Source organism: Rattus rattus, chromosome 3 (genome assembly GCF_011064425.1).
Source record: "Rattus rattus isolate New Zealand chromosome 3, Rrattus_CSIRO_v1, whole genome shotgun sequence".
Classification (NCBI taxonomy): domain Eukaryota; kingdom Metazoa; phylum Chordata; class Mammalia; order Rodentia; family Muridae; genus Rattus; species Rattus rattus.
The window spans coordinates 212217912-212245249 of NC_046156.1; the positions used below are offsets into that span (position 1 = coordinate 212217912).

The following is a 27338-nucleotide window of genomic DNA, read 5'->3' on the forward strand; positions in this document are numbered from 1 at the left end:
GAAGACATTCTCCTCTCAGAAGGCTTGGTACTGGCTGTATGTCCTAGGATTCATTTGAAGGAGCATCCATCCACACTACTTCAAGGAGGCATACCACTCCACACGAGGGAAGGGTGCCATACAAATATTACTCTTAAACACTGATCAACCTCAGTTTCCTGTGTTAGCACCCATTGCCTAGATCTTACACCCATCCCCTTTAACTATTAGATTGGTTCTATCTATATTCGTTCCAGTGGCAATTGTGTTTTGTGACTTCATGGGAAGGCTTGAACATGAATTCACCCAGGTAGGGGCACTGATCACTAAGGACATTAGTCTAGTTTAATGATCCGCTGAATTTATTAGGATTACTTTCAGGAGCATAAGTGAAGGTTTACCGACATGAACATGGAAGACTCAAACAGTTAAGCATTGAGAAGTGCAGCCTAGCATGAGTGATGGTTTATGAGACAAGCATCCCTGAGGCTACCTGAATAGTGTCCAGGAAGCTCAGCCTGTCAGAATGTCTCATTTTCATGGCCATTGTTTACTGCTTTTACAATCTTATGAGAGGGCCTATAATCTTGCCATTTGTCAAGGCTTTGAAAAGACTTCCTGAGACTTGCGACTTTGCTTACTTTTTGTTTCTTATGAGCCTCTTTCCTTCTTCCATGAAGGAATATTCATTTTGGGAGAATAGTTATACAGTCAGTGAAATACCAGCTTCAGAGATGGTGTACTTCCCTGCTGCAATTAGTGCTTTAACTACAACCAAACAGACGCCCTGAAGCAGGTTGCACATGTGTTGCCTGAAAGTGGTAACGAAAGGTAGAAAATAAAAATTTGAAAGTGAGGACTTGATAATCTAATGTTCATATTCCAAGCTATAAAAATGTCTAAAACCAAGTTTTATGATTAATTTACTGATTTTAAGTAGAGATAACTTTGATTTTAAAGTAGTAAGAAGATCAGTAATGAATAGGTTTAGAAGCAGTTGAAAAAAAATCATTCCTATCAAGGAAGGGTTCAGAGCATATGGATTTACTGAGTGTTACACTCAGGGTTGAAGTTTAATTGATACCAATTCTTCATAAACTATTTGAAAAACTTGAACCCCTCATTTCTAAAACAATTGCAACAGCAACGAAACAAAACACCAACTCAAAAAAATAAAATACACAAAAGCAGTGGGTTTTAAGATATGGGACATTACTCACCAAGGGAATGACAGTCATTCAGGACAGATGAGATCCACCATATGAGAATACTATGGTCACACAGCACATGTCATTGGTAGGTTCCCAACAACAGCACTGTCAGTCTTACTAACTGAAGTGAGGCAAAGTCCACAACCAGACTAAATAGAGTGGAAAAGGCAGAAAGATATAGTGTTCATACCATGCTGGACAGAACACCGGAGAAGACAGACACATGCACACAGGATAATTCTTGAGATCTAAAGTCAACTCAAGACTTGGGCATATGTCTGAAGAAGGCTCAAGGATGGAAAAGGAGCCTTTGAAGGAATTATAAAGAGATGGGTCCTGGGTCGCTTATTGGTCTGGAGATAGCTTTTTACGTGTCAATCAGAATTGACAGCAATTTTGAAAACTCCTGTGTAATATAGTCGGAAGTAATTCGTCCTACATTCTAGTCTACTCTGATCTCACCTAACATTATGGTTTGCTTGTTTTCTTGCCTTGATTCCATTATTTTTTGAAATAGGGTCTCACAGTGAAGCTGGTGCAGAACCAGAACTTACTATGTAGTCCGGGTTAGCTTTAAAGTCTTGACCCTCTTGTCCTTCCTGCATGGATACTGGGATTTCGGGCTTGTGCCATCATGTTCAGATTCTTCTAACTAGCATTTTAATCCCTATAAATATAGATTAAAAAGAGGCAAATGTGCCCAAGACATTCTATGAAACCAACAAGACCCTGTTACCAAAGCAGGCAAAGATGTAGCAGAAAAGGGGAATCATAGTTAATATCACTGATGAACATAGAAGCAAAAATCTTCAAAAAAAAAAAAAACCCTCTTAACAAACTAGAGGCAACATATTGGGAAGCATAGGAGAAACTGTTTATAATCAAAGGTATAGAAACACAGATTAAAGAAATTGGAAGAACTTTAGAATATAGAGTGAGGGCTAGATAGATGGCCAGTGGTTACAACAGCTCATTGTTCTTGTAGAAGACCTGAGTTTGTTCCCAGTATTTGTGTTGGATGGTTCATACTTAGTGGATTGGACAACCTCTTTTGACCTCCATGGGTAACTGTACCTATATGCATAAACACCCACATATACTTACATGTTAAAGAGTCTTTAGAATAGAATGTGAAATAATGTCTTGTATTCTTGAATTGCAAGCATAAATACTATTTGAATTTTTAAGCTACTGATTTTTTTTAATTCACTTTACATCCTAATTACTTCCCCCTACCATTTCCCCCAGAATTCCTGCCCCACCCCTCTGCCTTGCCTCTGACAGGAAGGAGCTCCCTGTGTCTCTCCAGACCTTGGCACATCAAATCTATGCAGGACTAGGTGCATCAGCAGCTCAGCTAAAAGAACATATTTCATAGTCAGCCAACAGCTTTTGGGGCAGCCCCAGTTCCAGTTGAAGACCATGCTACACATGTGCTACATATGTGTGCAGGCCTAGGTTCAGCCTTTGTGTGCTCTTCAGACGAGTTAGGGGAAGAACTGAGTGTCTGGAGTTGATAGGAACTGAAGAGGAACACTAACAGAGTTAACTAAAAGGGACCCTTGGAACTTAACCACCAACCAAAGAGTAAACAACTGAAATTTATCTACAGGTTCTCAGGTTCTCTTTAACTACCCCTGTTAAAATACCAATGACATTATTCAGAGACATAAAAAAAAGTATGAATCCAATGGAAAATATCCCCAATAGCCAAAGTAATCTTGAACAATGAGAAAATCAAACATGTAGGTGACCTTATATCTGATTTCAATATGCAATACAAAAGCTATTATCATAAAAGCTGACATAAAATAGGCACCTATAATAATGGAAAGCAGAGGGAGCCTAAAACTGGACCCATGCAGACCACTGACTTTCTACAAAGATGCTAAGAACACAGTAGAGAAAGAAGAGCATTCATTAAATGGTGCTGGGAATATTGAAAATAAACTGACTGAAGAATGAAATCAACACTTACATATACACAAGGGAAGACTGTTCTGTTACAAATGGAATAACAGAGGTAGAAATGGAAACAATTATGTAAGTAGTAAGCCAGGCTAAGAAATACAAATATGGCATAATCTCATTCACACATTGAACTTAAAATTTCATTTGTATAGAAATTTGAATGGTTGTTACCAGAGAGTGTGGTAGTGGGGGGAGAGAGTAGAGATGAAATAGCATGAGGTTGAGCAAAGACTATTGTTGTTGTAAAAATATAAACATAATAAAGATTTATTGTGGTCTTTTTACCCACTAGGTCCTCACCATAGTGCCCCAAGATATCTGCTAGATATCTTGGCGGAAACACATCCCAGCCACCCACTTTCCTACACTCAAACCCTCACATAAAAGAACACACAACACAATAATCTTTGACCCAATTGGTATGATATAATTGCCCACTTAAACATACAAAGCCCGGTACTATCCATCCCTTGAGAACATTAATAACAACCTGTAAATACACAGAGCAGAATCTTAACTTCACCTGCCATCTTGTCCTGCCACGGCTTCTCCCCTCTCTCCCTCCTGTCTCTTCCTCTCTCCCTAGTCTCCTCCTCTTCCTTCAAACTTTCTCCCACCCATCCTTTCTTCTCTCCAATGACAGGCCTCCTTCTATCCTGTACTGCCCTCACCAGTGCTTTACAAATTCAATGGGAGGTGGTTCTGGTGAAGTCACCTGAGCTCTGAGTCCTTGATTAGACAGCTGTCCTTGGGGCAGTAGAATTAGCATCAAAATACAGTAACTTCAGGGCAAACCACAACAGACTATAGATTATTTTTAGATGAATTAAGAATTTCTAATGTTGCCACATAGTAGGTTGACTACCGATAACAATGTACTGTGTGTTGCAAAGAGCTAGAAGAAAGAGTTCTGAATGTTTTCAGTCTAAGATATGATCAGTGTTTAACAAGATAAATGTATCTAACTCTATTAAAAAGCATATGTGTTTAAAACATCACAAAGCTACCAACAAATATTACATGTTTATTTTATTGTGTATTAGTTAAAAATTAGTTACTTAAATTTTTAAATGATTTTTTTTAATATTTGCAAGATGATTGCATGGATAAAGATTCTAGTCTCTAAGCCTGACATCTCTCTCTCTCTCTCTCTCTCTCTCTCTCTCTCTCTCTCTCTCTCTCTCTCTCTCTCCCCCCATTTCCCTCTCTTGAGCCACATGATGGATGGAAGAACCAGCTCCCTCAAGTTCTTCTTCGACTTCCACTGGCTTGCTTTGTCACACCCAACCAAATAAAGAAATATAAAAAATTGATGGCATGATAAATGTCTTCACCATGTCCTATAATGCTGCTTTCAGTCCTAGATTTTTCAGTTGCTATCTCTATTTCTTCCTTAGAAAATATCTCGGGACATTTGCTTCTGCCTCTTGTTAGATTGGTGGTATTGAATTGACAGCTTATCTCTGTGGTTGGCAGTGTGGTGGCCTCAATCAGAGAAGCTGATCCCATCAAGATAACCATGCAGAAGAGTGTGTTTTCATTTTGGCAGGAGTTTAAGATTTAATTATATTTGGCTCAGCATATGGCATTACACATAACACATATGCACATAACATGTCTTGCTTTTGTCTCTATTGTTATTTCTAAATTTTAAAATATGATTATTTCATATTTCTTAAATTCTGTGTCAGAAGATGGACTTCCTAGAACCTCAGTTGACTGGGGAGTATTAATTTTAAATAGCACTATATGTATTTGTATGTTTTTTTTAATGAAAGAGCAATTCTGTATCTCTAATAACTGTGTAATAGCTAAAAACACTGAGAAAATTAGAATTTCAATAAATAAAAAGTAAAATCTCTAACAAAATAAATTAATGTATAATTGTACTTAATGTCACTGATACAAAGTATTTGATGAAAAGTAAGTATTTTGCTATGTGCTTTGTGATGGGAAAGATATAGTTTAAGAAATTAATTATTAGACTTAAGTACTTTGCTCATAGATATCATAGAATATTAGAACTTGCAGCTCTTAACAAATTAATAACTACAATAGAATATAGAAAATACATATTAAAGAGGACCTATTATGTATTAACCTACTGATAAGACTTAGATGCTAATCAATAGCAATTTCATTTTCATAATGAATCTTCAACCAAGAATATTTGCTAAATAGTTAAAGAGTTGGCTCAGTCTGTGCAACGTCTTAAACATTGAAGGTTGCTGTTCTAGAATGCAAATACTTTGTTTTGGAATGTAAGCTTGGAGTAAGTCACGGCAATCAGCTTTGCTTTTTTGCACAAATGAAACAAACAAATAATCCAAGAGAGCAGCCCACTGAGGCAAATGTTAGCACATAGAAGTGAGATTTCAAGTGTTTCGGTCAAATTTTCTCCTGTGAATCTACCTATAGCTCCAACTTTACATGGAACTGAATTATGTCCACCCACTTGCTTTAAACAGAACATCTCAGGGCCATGTCTGGTTCATGACATGAAGTTTCTCTGTGTGCTTTCCCATCAGATGTTGGTGATTAAGGTTCCCTCGAAGGAAGTTTTCAAAGAAGGGAGTCTTTGCCTGTAGTGGCTTGAATGACTCACTCATGTTGCAGGGGATAATTTCCCTGCAAGCATTGAGAGTTTTGTTATTTTCCTTTTGGGAGAAGGAATAGAGGGGTTTATTTTCGGTCTTAGGAAAGGGATCATTAGTGGGAATTCAGCAAGAAAACTACCCAAGATGTGACCTGGACTCATTCATATTCTTTAGACGCTACTTCAAAATATAATTACCCTTGAAATCGTAGAGCTCTTTCTTCCCCTTCTCTTCTTCCTTTCTTTGAAGGTGAAGGAAACACTTAAAATAATGACTAGGGACAGTAGTATTTATAGGCTGCGACTGTCTTCCAGTCTTTCTTCTCATCTGAAAATAAACAGATGACCATATGTAAAGTCACCATCAAAATGCTCAGAGAATTCTCAATCTTAGAATGTTCATGCCATCATCCAAAAACAAAACAAAACAAAAATAAAAACAGATACAAAAAAACAACAATGCCCCTCCTCCAAACACACACACACACACACACACACACACACACACACACACACGCACTCAGCGTTACCACCCTCAGGCTCCCAAGTGAGTCCATGAAAGGTAGCCTAAAACCTAGGCTGCATTATATATTTCTGTCTTCCAGACAAGAAACTTACCCCTAGTGTTGGACACATGGAGAGTCAGGCTGTTTGGTGCCAAGATTGTACATAAACTACTTGGATCATTTGGAGCCCAACTGGCATCTCAGAACATTCCTAGGTTTACTGCCCCCTGAATAGCTCTGACCTGTTGCTGAGAGCCAGGCTCCATATCAAAAGCAGGGTCTTGCTTTTGACCTGTCTGTTCTGTTCTCTTTCCCTACCTCCACCGTGCAGCTTGGGCGTTGCTCTCTCACAGTGATACACTTGCAGCTGTCTAGGGCACTGCTTTATTGCCCATTGTGGAATGCATGCCGAATACAAACCATCATGATATGAAATAGGCAATCTTGTGCGCTTTTCAGGCTACGCAGACTTTCAAACACACATAACCAACCATCAATATACGAAATTCTCCTCTAAGCAGTTAGCCTATTACAGTTTGTGACTTTTCAACTTGGAGAATGATCCTCATTTCTGTCTCTGTCCCATTCAGAACAACTTCTCCTTTATTGCATTTAGAACGGTGTAGCTGAAAGGCAATAAGGACCGCAATATCATAGAGTGGTTCACATTACACTGAATTTTATTGTAGCCTGACATTGGGAGTGAACCTTTGGAATCTTTGAAGGCAGCATAAAGGCAAAGCCTGCTTTTTAATGGACTGGAGAAAAATATTCTGACATAGTGATAAGTGAGGTGACTTCTAGAAATCATGACTTGGAAACACTTTCTGAACAAGAGCTATTTCTGTTGTCCCAATTCGCAGGATGATATTAAAACAGCCTGCCATGGGCCAGAGCTCCTAAATCCCACCTCCTAAGGACAGGGATTCATTTTAAAAGAAATACTGTGATCTATAACCCAACTGAATTCCAGATGAAAACACTTGTCTTCCATTTCCTTTGGTTCTTCTCCCGAATGGTTACCTCAATGCTATTAACTATTTGGTGCTATTACTATATTCATTTTAATCTGTTTGCTTTCTAATTGTAAAATGAGCACACAAAATGGTTTTATAAATGTGTTAATTATCTTTATTTTCACAAACAACGCATCTTCTTATCCATAATTTTCTGCTCCAGATATCCTTAGTGTTGTATTTTCTTTTTTAAAAAATATTTTAAAGAATGAATGTATATGTATTTTTAAACTAGGATAAGAATATTGGATTGAATAGTGTGCCTCTCTTAGATGATTATGGGTTAAACTAGAAAGGAACACACTTGATGTGACTGAGGACTACTGTTTAATTAATACAAAGCAAACCATTTTTTCCCTCTTTTCTGTCTTCTTGGCCACTTCTGTGTCCTTTTCTACATGTTTCCCCAACTAACCTTTTCTGTTGTTATGCCTGGCACATAGTAGGTCCAGAGTCAATATTTGTGTGTGTAAATGAATGAATGAAAGACTCTTAGGCTCCAAGAGCTTCTTGGTTCACTTAAGTCCACTGGCCCTTAGCAGCATTCAGTGTATAAACTGGATGTGTTGTTGACAACTTTCTTCACTCTTTGTGTGCATAAGCTAAGAATAAACAGTGCTGAGGGGAAGGGAGTGCTTCCCTCGCTGGGTGACTTACACCATCATAAACTCACCAAAGTGTACCACACAGAGCCAGTGATCACAGAAGGCCGGCAGCCCAGGCCCTGTCATTAAATATAGAAGCCTGTCTTCACTGTTTTTGTCCAAACAGACTCTATGTATTTTGGAAATTTCCACCACACTTCCTTCTGAGTTGCTTCTTTTCTCGGGATACTTAGATGAGTGTTTCACAAGAGTCAACGTGGTCAGGAAGCCTGTAAAGTGATGCGCGTGTGCTCTGTGCTCTGAGGACTGCATAGTGTTAATGCTTTTCCATCATCCCTGTGCCCATGAACAGTTTTTTTTTTTCTGTAACAGTTATCCAGTGAGATTTCTGTTTGAAACCTTTAGGGTGTTTCTGATATGAACGTACCAAGTGCAAAGTATGCTCAGTTTGTACTCCCAGTGCAAAGAGATTACAAACTCTGACGTTTTTATTTAAGACTTGAGATCAGCAACCACATGATTGTTCTCTCTGGACTGACAAGAGTGGAGAACCTCCCATGCTCAGACTTTTGCTTGAATATCAGTGCCAGTCATGTAGTAGCTTATTAGAATAATACTACAAATTATTTGAAATGTTTCACATTCAAATTCCTGCTGAATCACCATGTTCATGCATGTACACGAGTGCACATACATGTACGTATCAGGTACTGCTTTGTTCTGAGTTGTTTAATGTATGAGATGAAACCATGTATCTAGTACTGAAATTTTTTCATTACTTCTATACTTTGAAATTCAGTATGTTGCTGTTGAAACCATAGCTTCCAAGGCAGAAACATGTTGAGATGCAATAGCAAAAGCTGGTTGTCATAAATCACTGTCTGAACAACCTTCCCATTTCTGAGTAACATTGCAAGCTTGGAGAATTTGTTGATGACATCCCTGGCTTCCCTACAGTAGAGTAGCCTAACTTAGCTGGGATAAACTTATCTTCTTTATTACGTGAAAGAGCTAAGCGTATGCAGGTTATTGCTGTTTCAGAAGACAGAAGAAGGCATGTGTGGAAGTTATCTGGGCTTTGTAAAATATAGTTTAATGTAAGGTTAAATTTCTAAAGCTTAAGATATAAACTAGTATCAAAACTGAAATGGTTTTCAATGGAAAATTCATTAGCCTGTCAATTTGAACTTCCGTTTCAATATGTATTTTTTGACTTTTGAAATAGCCTAGAGGTGGTCAGGCATGCTCTTTTTTTTTTTTTCTTTCTTTTTTTAGGAGCTGGGGATCAAACCCAGGGCCTTGCTCTTGCTAGGCAAGCGCTCTCCCACTGAGCTAAATTCCCAACCCCAGGCATGCTCTTTTTTAATAACCCCTTACTTGCCTGAGTACTGAAGTTTCCGAGTTGCAATTTTCTGGCAGAAAATGTAGGGGATGTAAGGCTGCTTTCCAGACTGAATCCTATTGATCCCTGTTAGTATAAACTCTTGCTAGATGTAGAACTCCATTTCTATCTCAGAGCAGATTGGAGAAGGAATGGGAAGTGCCACTGGACACAGACACAGCAATAGCAAATCTCTCTCAAGACCCCTGCATAGAGAGGAGGCGAGCAGGTGAGATACCGGTGTGTGTGCTACAGGACACCCACAGTAACGCAGGGTAGAAAAGGCGATTTTACCTTTTAAACCCTATCTTTGTAGAGGTGGGAATATCCACATTCTATAAACTAGAAGAAATGCTTAAATGAAAGCTTTTTATAATAGAAACTTCAGACCCAGGAATGGATCACTAAAGCGGTGGTTCTGTATTTCAGTTTAAGGCTGTGTTTAGCCATTCTGAAAAAACAATGGCCTTCTTCTTTTCTCTCTGCCATACAGTCTATGGCTTTTCAGACTGAATCCTAAGAGGTTTTAAACAAACAAATCAAAAGCATTGCTGGTAGTTTGTAAAGAACAAGAGCAGAAGGATGTACACATTGGGCATCTAGAAAAATAGATAATAAACACACATTGATGCTGTGGTCACTATGATACTGATGATGTAATACGGGTAAATTTTATTAAAATAATGCAACAGAAAAACGTAGTTTCTGAAGGGAGCGTTCAGCGACTCTGTAGGTATAGTTTAAGTCAGGATTTTCATGTTTCCTTGATAGAAGTTACTATGTAAATAATATTTTAAGTTATTTGGTTCATTTTATTCTCTCCGTATGACAAATGCCATCTATAGTTCTGATGTCGTTTGCATGAGGTGAGGAAGAAACTAGAATTGATCCAAGGTGAGCTACAATTCAGCAGTGGGACATTTTCACTCTTCTTTCAAACCTTTGCATTTTGGAAACTGCTAAGTACTTCAGCAAACAAGATGGCCCTCCCCGTTCCCAGAGCAGTGGACAACCAAGAGCTAGAAGGAACCACACGAGCCCCTTCCTTTCCCTCTCTTCAGATCTGGGCATACATTGCAGTAGTCAAAGTGTTGTTAAAAGGTTCAATTGAAACTACCTTATGTCTGCTTCCTCACGGAGATTTTGATTAATGTGAGCAGCGTCACTACATCCAAATAACTTGCGTTATAGAAAAATTTGGATAACCTGCAAAGGGTATCATGTGGAGAATACGCCAGGAATCATAAAAACCACTGACCATTGCATACTCAATCTCTCAAGTTTATCATCTTGGTAGCTCCAAATCAGACAAGTCACTAATCTTATGGACTGGGCAGAAACCAGTCATCAAGAGGGTTTCTTAAAGCAAGCTGATGCTGTCACGTCATGTCATTCAGTCTGTGTTTGAGTGCCCTGTCAAAAGGCATGCCATTTTTATATTTTTGAAAAAAAAAAAAGTCTATTGAGAAGGCAACTGCATAGTAAGTCACCCTCCCAGCTTGACCCCATCTTAAGGTTTTTATTGCCTGAACTGGCACCAAAGAAACTTCTTGAAAATAACACATTCCTTGTCCATTCAGTGGTTAATGATGCTTAAAAAAATCTGTGACTGCGACTGTGACTGAATTATGCCAGAAGCTATAAAGGCATGGGTTTCTTTAAGTTTGAGTAGGACCCACGTGCTTTATGCCACGACAGTGATCCCATAATATTGTTGATTAGTGTGTAAACACTCATGTGCCCTCACACACTCACATACATAACATACACACACACACACACACACACACACACACACACACACGAGCACGCTGGGCATTAAATGACTTGATAAAAGAAATGGTATTTTTCAGACTTCCATGTTAAAGAGAAGGTTCATGAAAGAGATGTAGTGAACTTTAAGCCAAACATTTGTTTGGCTTTGCTGCAGCAGGGTGAAGGAATGTAAACTTTTTTTTTTTCAATGACTTCAGCTCCTAATTTGAAAGCTAGGATTTTTAGGAGTGAGCAAGAGACTATATTTGGCCAAAAAATTCTGCTGGCTTTACTTAGCCAATCTGCACATTCAAAACAATACTTCTTTATCAAAAAAACAATAGTCTGTTTTATTCACAGCACATGTAGAAGTTGGAACATAGACCAAATTCCACTTTCTTTCTTCTCTTGCACTATGTCTGTAACCAGCTAATGAGCTGCAACAGAGCCTGCCCTTCATTTTCAGCAAATTAAGTTCATCCCCACAGGAATTGTGGTCTGGCTGTGGCACCAGTCCTAGGTATGGGTGGGATTTGTTTCTTCTACCAGTTGTAGGTTAGCCACATGGGTACGTGCTGTCGCACCACACAACAGAATCTTCTCTATAATAGCCAGCCTAAGTAGCCCTCTACCCCACAAAGCAGATCCCATTTAATTTACTTTGTGTTTATAGCACTCCCTCTCAAACCGCATCATTGGCATGGCCTGATGTTTATACAACTTTTTATTTTAAACTATTTATTTAGAGTCGAGGCCTCAGTAGTACACCCTGTCAGATCCGCTGAGCATGTCCAACTTCTGAATTCTGAATGCGAGTTGGAAAGAGTGATGTGGGTCTGTGGAACTTTTCCTTGGAGTGCATATATCCTGACAGCAGAATGATTAAAGGTGCAAAGGAGGGTTTTATGTGTGTTGGTAGAATCTGCAAGACAAGCCGCTGCTAGGGAATTTAATCCTCATGAACGGTGAACAGTCTCTGCCTATCACATCCCCACATGCTCTGACAAAAGATCTGAAAAATCAGTTTTGAAACTGATTAAAACTTTAATTCGGGGCTGGAAAAAGTGGTGTTGGCAACCCTTCTAACATAAAATGATTCCTCAATTGCAATGGAAGTTTATTGTCAAATAGATACTTGCTAAAGGAACACAGGAGAGGATTCACAATTTTGTACCTGAGTTCTGTTTTGGGGCCTTACTCCAGGTTTTGTTTTTCTTTTTTTTCGGAGCTGGGGACCGAACCCAGGGCCTTGCGCTTGCTAGGCAAGCGCTCTACCACTGAGCTAAATCCCCAACCCAGGTTTTGTTTTTCTTAACCTCACGGTATTTCTAACTTTTAGCACAAGAGGAATGATACAACATTTCAATAGGTTCTTTGTGTATATGCTACAGTTGTTTAGTGTTTTGGTGGGATGCCTAACAGTCAGACAGGGGTGTGTGTGTGTGTGTGTGTGTGTGTGTGTGTGTGTGTGTGTCTGAATCTTGGTTTGTGCTTGGGACTCCTTTTCTCCTGCTGAGTTGCCTTGTCCAGCCGTGATACGAGGGCTTTTGCCTTATCTTGTTGTATCTTTGTTTGTACTGTTTGGTTGTTGTCTTGTAGAGGCCTGCTCTTCTCTGAAGAGGAAATGGAGGGAGATTGGATCTGGCGGTGAGGGGATATTGTTGGAGGGAGTTGGGAGGAGTGCATCAGGATGTACGAGATAAGAATCTATTTTCAATAAAAAAATAAGTCACTTATCCATATAAGATGTAACTTTTCCCTGTTGTAGAGAAATGTCAATCCAGCGACATAGCTTCACATTCAAAGACCTAGGTCTCTGTGATCCTGCTGGAATTCAGGCAGACTCTGGTTTGAATACAGACATGCCCATAGGATAAGCCTTTAATTCCAAACAGGTAGAGGCAGCCATCTTTGAAAGTGACTTCTAATTGAGGGGCTGAAGAAAACAGGGGAAAGAGAGAGAGACAGAGAGAGAGAGAGAGAGAGAGACAGAGAGAGAGAGAGAGAGAGGCAGAGACTGAGAGAGAGAGAGACAGAGAGAGAGAGACAGAGAGAGACACAGAGAGAGAGAGAGAGAGAGAGAGAGAGAGAGAGAGACAGAGACAGAGACAGAGACAGAGACAGAGACAGAAGGGGGACGGAGGGTGGGAGGAGGAGGGGAAGGGGGAGGGGAGGGGAGGGGAGGTAGTGGCCACAGTTTCTACCTGGATGAATTTTACAGAGATAGAATGCAGACAGAACAAGGCAGATACAGGTGAAGATAGAATGAACCAGAGAATGAAAAGGAGCCAGAGGATGAGAACAGATTACAAGAGCTAGTTTGAGGCTAAACAGCAGTTCAGTGAGAAGGTGAGGGAAGCCAGTTTGAATCAGCCAGCTTAGAGAGAAGATTTATCTATAACAGCTGAGTTGATCCAGCCAGAAAGAGTTCAGAAAGAGAAAGGGTGAGCTTATTCATCAGTAAGCCTCCAAGCCTCCAAGACAATCACATCTGGGGAACAATAGTTAATTTTACACCTGTCTCAGTCCAGGGTTAGTAAAATTGTCATTGGTTCATAAAGTGGTAGCGTGCTGGGAAAGAAGAGAGTGTAGATGCTTGTAGCTGCTGGCCCAGGATCCAAGATAATGCATGGAACAACAAGGCAGCAAAGAAATGTCTGAGGATGCTGAAACCACACCTATGTGAGCACAGGACACACTTAACCACCAAGGAGGGCACATGGAGACGAGCACAAAATAAGTCAGAGTGCTGGTAGGTTGTTGATAAGTCGAGATTTCTCCTCTTCCATCCCCCTCTCATCCCTCTCCTTTCCCCTCCCCCCCTCCCCCCCTCTCCTCTCCTCTTCTCCCCCTCTCCTCTCTCCTGTCCTCTCCTTCCCTCCCCCCTCCCCTTTCCCCTCCTCTCCCCTCCTGTCTCCTCCCCTTCCCCTCCTGTCTCCTCTCCTCTCTCCTCTCCTCTCCTCTCCCTCTCCCTCTCCCTCCTCTTCTCTTCTTTCTCTTCTTTTCTCCTCTCCCCTTTTCCAAGTCCCTGGTACTTTAAGTCCCTGGAAATGAGAGGCAACCTATTGGAAAGCAGCATCAAAGGAGGCCCTATTTCTGCCACGATGTGAAGGGGGATTCCAAATAAACACACTGTTACAGGAGAAAAAAGGTAAAAACATCTATATTTGGACATCGGTGTCTGATGGCATTTTCTTTCATTACAGGACAGACTCATGCCCTCCTCTTCAGGTTCCAGTGTCATAGAATATGGCACATAGTAGGTATGCAGCGAACAATTGTCCACAGAATGAATCAATATTGGAGAATAAAGTTTCATACTGATGGCTCCGGATCTTTGATCTGGTTTCTCTGTTGGGTCACATTAAAAATGTCCTGCCTTACTGTTGCCTGTTGCATGCCAGCTTGGCTTGTTTAGCCTGTGGTTTCCCACATTCCAAACAGTGTGGATTGCTTGAAACTTTACTTCAGCATTTTCTGGAGTGTTTCTTCTGCCCACCCTTCTTGCAGCAACTCTGCTTCAGTTCCCTGTATGCCAGCTGCTGCAATAGCTTGCTGTCACTAAGCCTCGACATGCGTCCACCCCAGAGGAGTTAAGGGAGACCACATCAATGCTGGAGAGCTGGCTGTCTTCCAGCACTGCACTGTGGGTCATTCTAACTTGTGCTTTGGTGAGGTCTATTTTCCTCATTGCCTTTCAGTGGTGAGGGTGGAGGGGGGCTAAGATGGAGTACTACAAAACAGAAACAGAAAGCTCAGTGTGTGGGTAGAAAATTCCCCTTTCCTCTTGAGCAAAAGAGACCTGTTCAGAGGATGTTCCACTTATATATTCCCTTCTGGACTAATTTCTTCCCAAAGTTTTCTGGTGCTGACACCTGTAAACCAGATGGGTTATCCACTGACATACTGAGCTATATAGGACCAGAATAGGATTGTGTTTCCTTCTTCCAAAGACATCTGCTGTTGTGCACTGGTGAGACCACAGTATCCACTATTTGAAGGTAATATTTGGTATTTCTGAGATCTAAAAGTACGCATGTACTTTAACCTTAAACAATTTAAATAATAACAACATTTAAATGGCTTTGTACATACACTTGAAGTACATAAGGGAGTAAAAACTGCTTTCCTTCTTATTCTGTATTCTCCCATATATACATTCATATAATTTTGGTTGCCAGTTGCAAAAATATAATTCAAACTGGTTTAACAGGTGTGAAAATGCCTCGAGAATGACACGTTGTATAGTGGACAGGGAGCAATGGGATGGAACAGCGGAAACTCCGTTTTTTGCTCTCTACTTCCCAGAGCTTCCACCAAAATTACAAAACAATGGTGAACAGTTTATTCCCATTTCCTAAATGGGTTAAAAAGCTATTGTTATTACTAAAACTAAATTTTAGTAGAAATTGAATCACATCACTTTTCTTCTTTCTTTCCTCCAGCCCTTCCCATGGTCCCTCACTCTCAAATCAATACTTCTTTTACTTTGAATATATATATATATATATATATATATATATATATATATATATATATATATGTATATATATATATATCATACAAATGTATGTCTAACCTGCTTAATCTGGCTTTTTGTTGTTGTTGGTTTTGTTTATATGGATCAAGGCTCAGCATTCTTCACTGGACAATCAATTAGAGAACTCATCTTTGGGAGAGGCTAACTCTCTCCCATCACTCACCAGTTGCTTATAGTTCTCTGTTTTGTGCTGGAATTCCACAAAACCACCCCCACCCCATTTTAACTTATCCACTGTATTGCCACTGTTCCCATCTGGAGAGAACATTTTTTTCTGACTGATTTCAGGAAATTGAAAGAAAAATCGCTAATATGAAGTCAATGGCACTCGAGAGAAATGATGTGGATGTAAGGCTTCCTCCTCTCACAGAATTATCCCACGATTCACGTTCTAAGGTAGTGACTTCACACGCTGTAATGACATTGGTGTCAGGTCCATCTATGGGGAAAATGTGAGGCTGAGAACACCATGAAGATGCATGGCTTCTTGCCCATGGCAAATGCTGGACCAGACAGACACATGCGGGTCCCAGTTTTTATCTGCACCGTTAAGACTGAGTGGCTGAGTACAGTCTTTGGGAGGTGAAGGAAGGCGGCAGCACCATGGATTCTATGGAGCATTTTGGGTTCAGCCATGGCAAGGCCAGCAGGAAGATCACCATTTCCAACCGTGGGCTAATTCATTCCTTTGACTTATGGGTCTCTTGCCGACTAGATTATTCCTTCTGTAGCTCAGGAGAAGCCCCCATCTGCTAGCAATACTCTGTAACCTCTGCTATCACCGAATTCTTTGGATTCCATATTCTATCTCCTTCTTTCCAAGTGTAGCTGGATTGCAAAGTTGTTTATGTTTATTAATAAAAGCTAAATAAAAAAAATTAAAGTTCATGGTTTGAAATTTTTGGCTCAATGGCTACCAAAGCCAGTTCCTCTTTTCCATTTGTAGAACATAAAGCTTAAAGTTAAAAATTTAGCTGAAGATAGATTTATTCCATGTTCTTCTAACATTTATCTTTTTCTCTGTTTCATTCATCTTTATTCTAGTTTATTTTAAATCCATCATGATAGAGAGTGAAGTACTTTAAATTGTTTCATATTTCTTATAGAAGTTACTCAAAAGAGGAAGATAGGGAGGCAGAAAAGCAAATATATTGAAAAGCAGCTTAAAAGAGAAGTGTGTGTGTATGTGTGCGTGTGTCTGGTGTGTATGTGTGTATATGCATGTGTGGTGTGTGTATGTGTTTGTATATGTATATGTGTATATTTGTGTGTGTATGTGTGCATGTGTGTGTAGTGTGTATATATATGTGTATGTGTATATGTGTGTGTGTCTGGTGTGTGAATGCATGTGTGGTGTATGTATGTGTGTATGTTTATGTATGTGTGTGTGTGCATGTGCGTGTATTTGTGTGTGTGTGTTGCTTATGTGGTGGGATATGATATTTATGATGTGGACACGTGTGAGTGTGGTATATGTAGTCCGAAAGAGGATTTTGGATATCTTCTCTCCTTTTCTGCCTACTCCTTAAAACTAATAGTCCTTCTCTGACCTGGGGCTCACGTGATTACTTTTTGTTTCTGTGTTCTGCTTGCATGGCTGCACATCTCTTCTTGAGGTTGGAGTTAAAGGCATGCACAGTGCACTCTGCTTATTTTATGCATGTTGGGACCTGAACTCTGGTCCTTGTGCTTGCTATGTAAGTATTCTCAGCTGGTGAGCACTCTCCTGGCACAAGAGGCTTAGTTTTTATTCATTCTTCCAAGCATTTCAGGTCATGGTCTGTTGTTTTCACTTGAGGACAGGGCGAGGCATAACATCATGGTGGGTTCCTTGTACTTCAGCAAAGCTATGGAACCTACGGCAGCAGGAGCAGCACCAACACACACTTTGAGAGGACAGTACCGATTACTTATTTCCTCCAGTTTGACCCCACCTCCTGAAAATTTCGCCTCCCCCAAATGGTATCAGCTGGCAGCTGGCGGCCTTTGGGGGATCCAAAGAATAAAGTTGGGCATTAATCAGTTTATAAAATGCCCAAAACTTTAAACAATCTTATGTGTTTCCTCAAATAACTATAGGAGATAATAATTTCGTTATCTGCAGCCAAACCAAACCAAATCAAACTAAACTAAACCAACCAATCAATCAACCGAACAAAAACAAATTTAGAAAGAATAGAAGGAAATGGGAGAGACAGACACATGGGCAAAGTTCAGTGATATAAAAATGTATAAAATGTCATCAATTTTCTGTGCTAATTATAGCATAAAAGTATACTTCTACCTTTTACCTTTGAATGAAAAGGCAAAATAGAAAACCAAGTTGGACATTTGGCCTATTAACAGTCATCATATGTAGAAAATCTGAGTGGCAAAAGCTCATCCTGTTGTAGCCTGATGCCATGCAGTGATCTCACAGGGGAGTAAAATTTGTTTGAGGGATGGGGGTATTCTCACTGGAGAAACTTTTTCGCTATGCTGGTTGTGGAACATTGACTTCATGAACACAGCAACTTGGATGTCCCTGGAAAACAGTTCCATTATTTTGTCTATAACTATTCTGGTTCTTTTATAAATTTAGAGTCCCAAGCATTTTAAAATTCAATCCAATTCAATAATTAAAGCCATCCTTTTAGGTAATGCTGTCTGTTTAGGAAAACATGCTTAGTCTCCCAGATTTTTCAGCCTTCTGTCCACTTCTGGGCTCTCCGTCAAGTTAGTGTCTGGTTAGTTTACAGTCTTAAGAGTGGTGGGGAAGAGCGAGAGGAACTGGGTGTTGAGTTCTACTGATCTTCAGGGATTTGTGATGATATCCCTTATCTACTGGGTTTCTAGGTACTAGAAATGAGGTTGACACCTGCTCTTCTGGCTTGGTTTGCTTGCCAGGAAATTAGCCTGGATGAGGCTACAAAAGTTCATTCTCTCCTTTATTTCCCCATAGCTCCCAGTGGAAGCCCAAACTGGGTCTCTGCCATGGAGGCCTTTTGTTTGCCAAGTCTCAACACAGCTGCCTCCTCAGCTCTCCTTGGGACTGAGAGTGGGGTGCCATGGGAACTCCTTGTTTTCATCTATGCCACACTGAAACCAATGAAAGTCTAAGAAAGCCATTGCATGCTGTGTAGGTAGTCCTAGCCGTTTTCCTTCTCAATTCAGATACAGAAGCTGAGTTTGTACTACTTTTGGGCTTCCCCCAACCCAACCACTAAGACAAGAAAAGGAAAAAGGAGAGTAGGGTACTGAGACACAGTCTCAAAATGCCCAATGCAGCATGGCTTCTCAGACTCTGTACTAAGCCCTCGCACGATGTTTGAACAACTATGTGACCTAGAGAGCTCACAGGTAGAAGGGACTCTGCTCTTATAATGAGACACATACGGCTAAGTTGTCCAGGATTAATTCATGTAATAGAAAGTAGCTTCTAAAAGCATTTAGCAAATCTGTTTATTCTCCACACAGCCTTAGTTTTGAGCAAGTGCTTATCTTTTCCTGATCTAGGGCAGTGAGATTTCTCTATTGGCCTTAGCAACATGAAATGTGATTTAGGGAATGTTTTGAGATACACTGGTTTAGTGCATGCAAGTGGCACTCCCTGTATAGTTAAAAGTCTGGAAATGTGCGGCTGAATGTGCAGTTTGTACTCTGTCTCCTGGTGAGGTTAATATGAGAACCACTCCCAATACACTTTGTCTGGCAAGTAGCAAAGGTGGGAAACTGAGTTTGCTGTGAAGTAAAAGTGAATAGAAACTAGCAAATTATATTTAGTATCCAGTCTGTAAAAAGGGAGAAATAATTACAGACAAAATCAGGCAAACAGTTTTTTATCAATAAATAATGAAATAACAAAATAGTAACATTTGCAGTACAGTGTTCCTGTGCAATTTAAACTGGCATTTTTTTTTCTTCTTTTTTCTTTTTTCTTTTTTTCGGGGCTGGGGACCGAACCCAGGACCTTGCGCTTCCTAGGCAAGCGCTCTACCACTGAGCCAAATCCCCAACCCCTTAAACTGGCATTTTAAAGAAACTATTTCATAGATGTTTCGTAAAAGAAAAAAAAAAGCATTAGCAAATTTTATTTTACAAATGCTCTGGCTTTCTGGTTTCCTTGTTAGCAAAATGAATTCACCTCCTTTATACTTCTTTTCCAATTAGATTTCAGACTCTCTAACGGGCCTTTTCAAGGAGAGTTGGCTCAGCAGTTAAGAGCACTGACTGATCTTCCGTAGGTCCTGAGTTCAATTCCCAGCAGCCACCTGGTGCCTCACAACCATCTGTAATGGGATCTGATGTACTCTTCTGGTGTGTCTGAAGACAGCTACAGTGTACTCATATAAATGAAAATAAATAAATCTTAAAAAAAATTTGTAGACCTTCAAATGCTGGCCTTTAAAATTAAACTATGACATATCTAGATCTATGAAAATATTATCTAGAAAATCGTGCAACTTTTAAACCATGCTTTATGTTTGCAGTATGTGAGAGGAAATTGCCTTTATGGTGAAAATGGATAATTATAAGTTTGGGGTTAGACCTCGATGTAAAGGGAGGAGATTGCCCATTCTACAAGGCTAGTACCACCACTAAGTCTCACGAAAGCTTGCCACTCTCTTTAAATTTTGAGCCAAAATTTCTCCTAAATCCAAAATTTATGACAGAAAGAAGCCCATATAATGACCACATTTTCTAAACTAGGCTCTGAAATCATGGGCATATGTGCTCACATTAATGCAAAGAGTGCCTTTAGAATTAGAGACTGGAGCCTTACTTGACAGTTTATAGAACAGATAAAACAACACTCCCCCTTTCTCTCCTGTTTGCACAAAGCACAGGGAGCTCCTTAGCTTTGTTATATTGTTTTCTTGAATTTTCCACACCTAAGTGTGGGATATAAACTTGTAGGTAATGCCTACAAAACTGGAACACCTTCTTATCCCCAGTCATTAGTGTGTATATTGTATCGCTCACTCATAGAAGTTAGAGATTGCTAACAGATACAGTTGTCTTCTGTGAAAGTTAAAAAAAATTCTCTTCTGCTTAAGAACCTACAAGTTCAGATGAAATGAAATGAGAAAAGCTATTGTAGACCTTTTCTGTTTCCTTTCTGGCTTGATCACAGATAGCATTAAACAAAATAAAAATGTAAATATGATTTTAAGGTGTTCTTCCAGAAGATGCTTAGGTGGTACTTCTGGGAGGTAGTCTGACTTGAGGCGTTTGGCATGGTTTTGAATAGTGGGCAGAAGCAAATTTAACTTATATTAAATGTGTAGGAGTAATTTTAATTTAGGAAATATATTTTGTCATAATTTCTAGAGACTTTTATTATTTCTACTTTTGGAAAGTGGAACTTGGTTGATTTTTCACAGAAACATATTACTCTTTTTTAACGAACAAATAGAGTTTATACTTGAACTTTCTAGTCATCATACCAGGATGCCAATGAGGTCCTCTGTCCTTGCCCTTGTGAAAGAATAAACAACTCTGTATCTTATCCCAAATCCGTAGCACTGCTGCCTTTTTCCTTATACTTATTAGTACAGCTATTATGTTATACACGTGGAGTATATACATATATATTTAACAGTTGATAATGTAAATATATTAGTCCATAATCGTATAACCTGACTGGCCATTACCTTCATCTTTAATGTTTCTCTGTGAAAACAACAGCAACCTGAAAACGAAGCTCTCCGTTCTTAGACGCCGTCCTTCAGAGGCCTCACTGCAACTTAGGTAGCATGATTTTTAAATGTCTCTAGGACTGTGGAAAGAGACCGGCGTTGTAGAATGTATACTGTGAACATCATGTAGGAATAAATATCTCCCCCTCGCAATTCAAATTGTATCTAGTAATACTATTTTTATGCCTCTTACTAGGAAATGAAATACCTCTAAATTTAGTGCTTTGGAATTTTATTTCCACTAAAATTTTCTTCAGATACGTGAGCACCATAGAAACAGCTATGTGGGCTGATTCTTCATTACAATTTGCCGATAAGAGCTTCACTCAAGACAGCTCCTTTGGGATGACTGAAACTAAAAATTGATTCTGATAACATTAGAACAAATTTAAAGACAAAAAAAGGACAAAAAGATCAGGGAAAGTGTGCATGCTATGGGCAAATATTACTTCCCTTTAAGCGATATTTTGTTTTATTGTTTTTTTTTTAGACAAAAGCTAGAATGCATTTGACAAAAATTTAAATTTCTTTGTTTTCTCATAGATTGGTAGGTTTTTTCCCCTTCTTAAAAAAATTAATCTTTGACAAGAAACACGAAAAATGCAATTGAGTTTACTTATGGCCTACACAAATACGTTAGTATCCTTTATAATAATTTTTTTAAAAAGGTAATTTTAAGTAAATGGGTATGAGAAATAAGTGCAAGTAAAATGACAATAATCAATATATTGTTTTTAAGGAAGCAACTGCATTTTCAAAGCTGTTTAGTCCACTGGACTGAGCTCGGACCGTTTGAGAAAGGAACTCCCGCAGAATAAGTCGGGTTGATAACTGATTAGCGGAGCATGTAGTCTGTCATTTTAGAACATGTGCCAAATTTCTTCCCATAAATCTTACCTTTAAAATCTTCAAAGAGAAAATTTATTTTGGGCACATTGTCCATGAGTATCAGTTGACATTTATACAGTGCACAGAATTTATAGTGTGGGTTAGGATGTTAGCCATAATTCCAGGCCGATAGTTTGTAAAGGGAAGATTCCATTTTGTACTGTTTATAAAATGTTACTCTGCCGTTCTGCGCTCCAAGACTAACAAAGTCTATCCAAGTATACGCACTGCAGTTTAACGTACTGCGTTCATTAAGTGAGGCCAAGATTGTCCTAATTATATGTTATCAGCAATTAAGAAATGGATCGCACTCCACAGACTGGCTAAAACATTCTGCATTCTTGGCTGGTTGCCAGCAGAGGTGTCACGTTCCACTCTACCTTGTCATCAGCCGCATTCCTGCTTCTGCAGAACAAGGAGCAGCTGCGTTAGACAAAATAACCCGAATTCTCACATGTGACTTTCCTTTAGGAAAGAGCTCATACTGAACTGCATTTCTGCTGTTATTAGTACCTCACCTGAGCGAGTGTGCACTGAAAATGTATTTTATTCAAATAGAGGTTTTCACTGATATAATCTCTCATGGCTTTCAAGTGCATCTGTCCCATCAAAATAATGGTCTTCCTTTGCATGCTGAGACTGTTGCCAAATGGATTCTGTGGGCACAAAGCACTCTTTGCTTGTTCGGCAATGATTTTCCTATACCTCAAATTACATAATTTTACGGGTGCTCTGTTTCAAAGGAAAACAATCTTTATTGATCCAAGCAGTCAGAATTAATTGTGGATCCCTGATCTTAAACTCCTGGCAAAATCCTTTTATTCAGAACACCCATATGCCAGACGTCCAACACTTCACAAACCCTTGTGGGACTGATTGGGTTTTCAAACACTCTGATTGTTCAATCTATTGCGGCTTCTGAAAGCGGAGGTTCAACAAGGAGTTTGCCTGAACAGAAACGGGCTCAGCCAACTTTATGAAAAGCTGGATTTGACCCGGCTTTTGCTTCAGTTTCCATCTTTGTTCCTGGATGTTAGAAGTTGCTCTCCTTGCCCTGTGTTTGCCCAGGAGACATTGGAGCAGCATGTGTGTGTTGTAGCAGAAAGAGAGCATGGTGCTGGGGTAGGATGTAGAGTCAATAAACCCTGACAGCCAAAGGCTGTTTGTTCCTCAAATGCTTTCTGAAAATAATGGAGAGCTCTATCTCATCGGTAGAAATGACTAAACTTCTTCACAGAACGTGAGAACACGTGTTGTCTGTTATCAGTTGACTTGTATCTTGACAGCTTTACTGTCTCCTGTATTAGTCATGATCTTAGGTCTTGTGAACGCCTTCATTAGGGGATATCCAAGAGACTTGAGAGATCCACACGGAATCTGTAGTATGCATGTAAACCATCTTGGGCCACTGAGTACTAAGACTCTTTCCTACTGAGGCAACTCTTGCTTTGTAGAAGAATAATTTTGCTGTAGTTATAACCCATAGAAATCTGCCCTTTCTTCTGTAAAACAAATCATTTGGAGTGCTAATGACCTTTGATTTAATACTGGGTTCTTGGACTTCATTTGGATATTTTGAGAGATATCGTCATAAATATCTCTAGAGATTCTGGCAAATTCCATTAAGGAATGTCTATTCTGTTAGAGGCAGCCATGCTAATTCCTCTGCTGAAGAACTAGTCACGTGGCCCATCGTCTCTCATGCTTTCTTCTCTCCTGCCTGTTTCTCTTCCTTCTCCCCTTTCTTGGTCCTTCGTTTCTCTTTCTCATCTTACAATCCACTTCTCACTGTGCTTTTGGTTTAACTGACATATCAGGCTACTGTAAGGTACTCAATTCTAAATGATCAGTTCCTCTGGCCATTATTTAACCTAGTCATGGTGCAGCAATGCAAATGCTAATGGGTTTACCAGTTGGAGTCATTACATGGATCAGAGTCTGTCCCCAACAACTTCTTGGTGATGAAGGACGTTTATTTCTCTCTCTTTCTTTTTACATAATCCAGTTAACCATGTGTATTACCTACCTTTCAAATGTCCAGGATGCTTTTCAGAAATATATCCAACAGTTTTTGATTTTGTTCAAAAGTTTTTCTCTCTATTGGTTTTGTCTAATCTTATTCTTATTAAAAAATATCACTTCTCCTTTGACCTGCAGTTGATTTTCCTATGTCTTTTCTCCCTTGTAATAGCTTTGACTTTTCCTTGCTAGCTTTCTTCTGTCCTTTAGTATCGTTTCATGTTACAACTTAAGTTCAGTTTAAATTTCTGGGACAGCTGCTTTGGTCAACATCTCCCATGCTTTGCTGAACACATCACTGACTGACAGGGTGTGGTAACTTCAGGTCTTCCAAGAGAATTGCTTCCATTGAAAACACTGGAATAACATTGTTGAGTTATGGTTTGTGATCAAACACAGGAGGATTCTAGTAATTTTAAACAGCTGAAGCCACTTTTACCACATCACTGAAAATTATTAAAATTCTGAATCTCAAAACTAATATCTCATATCGAGGCATGTAAATACATGATTCTAACATTAGTAGAAAGAAACCTGTGTAGACATCTGTCAAAACACAATAGACTTAATCTTCATTTTTTTTAAATACTCAAGGTAGGAAATGTTGTTGTTGTTGTTCAATTTCTGAGTATGGATACACAGCTTTTACATTTACTGAATTATTTGAGCTCAGTCCCATTTTTCCTTTATCGTGTCCCTTTTCAAGCACAAATGAATACAGTTAGACTGTTAAGAGTATATTGGAAAGTAGATTTTTGGTATAGGTGCCCCTGGTAGAAAACTAATTTCAATTATAAGAGAAGTTATTTTCTGTGTATTTCAAAATATACAGGACCAGACCCAAAGCAGAATCATTAGTGCTGAAAGCAGTTCTATCCCTTACTTCACCAGTGATTCCATTTTGCCACTTGTATTCTTTTCCATTTCATTAGCAACCTCCTCTTCAACTACTATACAGTAAAAATGTTTGTAGGAATTGTCTAGTGCTTCCATGGGATATGCTTGACAGTCTGGAGTAAATGCCTGGGAAACAGGGAGCCCCCTTTACACACTGTAGCCAGTAGGACAAATCACTGAAATCCTCTTAGATATTAAAAGGGAATATCCTGAGATATTCTGAAATATCAAAAGGACCAACAAAGTTCATTCTATTTGTCATTGAAATTTGACAGTGATGTAGAACAAAACCTTTCCGCAGTGGGGACAGGCTGCACCGAAATCCTTTTGCAACAAGGAAATTAGGTCAGCAGAAATTTAGGTCAACACCTTACAGATATGTCCTCATGCCTGAAAGAAGCCAGGAGAATGTAAAATATAACATACAGAAAGGTTATTGTTTTTGTATTTAACTTGAAAGGTGGTACCTTCCAAAGCTTACTGGGATATAAATGCAGTTATGATTCAGCAAAGGCAATTGGCTTTTGCATCACTAGTATCCCAGCTGATAAATCCGAGAGAATACTGAGGTACTTCTAGCTGAGCCTGACTGACCCAGTTTAATCATGCAATTCAGGAAATACTTATCAAGTCTACATTATGTGCAATGAGTCTATTAGATAATGAAATGTAATGAAGATTAATAAGCATCTACCTTCCACCCCCTCCCTTTGATGACTAAGAAGCTTAGAAACCCAGGATGAGGAGAAGGCTGGATGTAAATGAAAGTACAATATTGCCCAGAGTCAATGATCACACAGTGAATGAACTCCTACTGTGTGTCTCAGAATGAGACTAGATAAACAAGGAAAAAATCAACTGGATTTACATACATCCTAAACAGTTGGATGTCGAGAAGAAAGACATCAGGTCAGTTTGTGGTGGGCAAGAAAGAAACTTTCCTTGAAAGGGGTATGTTAACTCAATTTTAAATGAATGCAATTTCAACAGATGGTGATCTATAACAGGTCCTTGAGTGGAAGTGGTGGGAAGAAAGACACAGTCAGTACTGAGAGGCAGGGAGTAAGTTGAAGCAGCTCTGCTTGAGAACTGTAGGGCAAGATAGTGGTATATTCACAGACAAAAGGCACACAGATTGTGTTGTACTTGAGGAGTAATACATGACGCATCTGATAATAAATATTAAGGATAGAGACAGAAGGTGAAGTGTTGATATTCCTTGATTTATAATAAGATTGCATCTCAAAATAGTTGTTGGTATGTACTTTAAGTTGACAGTGAGTTGAAAATGTATTTGATATACTATCCCGCTCAACATTCTACCTTGCTTAACCACTGGGCCTTGTAGAGTAGAAGCTATTCATATCCCTCATTACATGGCCAATTAGGACTGCAGCTCTACTGTCGAAGACTAGCCTGAGTGGAAGGTCGAAGTTCAAAGGATGCTTTCCTGGTAAAGCTGGAAAAGTGTGAAATGAACCATATACATTAGGGACCCTCTGTAGTTAGAACGTTGGGCTTAGGTTTGTGATTAGGCTAGGGAAAGGGACAGCGGTGATGTAGAATGCCGCATTAGCATAGATGAATAAAGCATAGCGTTGTGCAGTAAACTGTATCTGCTGCTCCAGAATGTCTCTAGATGTGAAGGAATTTGATTGACATCTATATATTTACAGTGCATGTTTTTCTATGAAACAAGGAATTTTACTCCATTTTAAAAAAAGGAGTCTAACTCAGTGTTTGGCCATTTTAGACAAAAACTTGAATGAGAAAGAAAAAAGTCTTAGTGTTTTTTTAATTTTTTTAATTTCCATTGGTTATGAGACCACCTTCTCACTACATACATCAGCAAACGAAGTCTGCTTTCAGCAGTGGAAATTTCATTATCACGTCTAATTCTGGTTTGGTAGCACATTAAACTTTCAAGCAGTTAATGACTCTGGTTTTCTTTCTGCTCAGCTTTACCCTTCATAAAAGCACCGGCAAGCGGAAAGAAATGACAGTAAGACTGAATTATGAACTTTAAAGAGTTGAGAACAAGTCACTGCCTGTATGGTGAGAGCTGCTTGCTCTGCTCTGGCTTAACTGTCTGCGATAGGTCATTGGTGATTCCTGCATACCCAGGCAAAGACTATTGTAAGAGACAGGCTGAGAAATTCAGCAAGAGGAGGTGGGGGACTCGGGAATGAAACTCTCTTAGGTTTCTATTAAGTACATAGATTACCCAAACTGTGTTCATAAAAATGACTCAATTACTACATGCATTTCCATTATACTCTGAATATCGCATTTTTAA

General features: G+C 39.3%; 1 long non-coding RNA gene across 1 annotated transcript in view; it reads left to right on the plus strand.

The window, feature by feature from the left end:
- Positions 1 to 4482, plus strand: part of LOC116895703 — a 36549-nt gene extending 32067 nt beyond the window's left edge. Inside the window, exon 3 of the long non-coding RNA XR_004387304.1 lies at positions 4375 to 4482. This is a non-coding gene — a long non-coding RNA (uncharacterized LOC116895703). The remainder of the gene's footprint in view (positions 1 to 4374) is intronic.
- The last annotated feature ends 22856 nt before the right edge of the window (positions 4483 to 27338 follow it).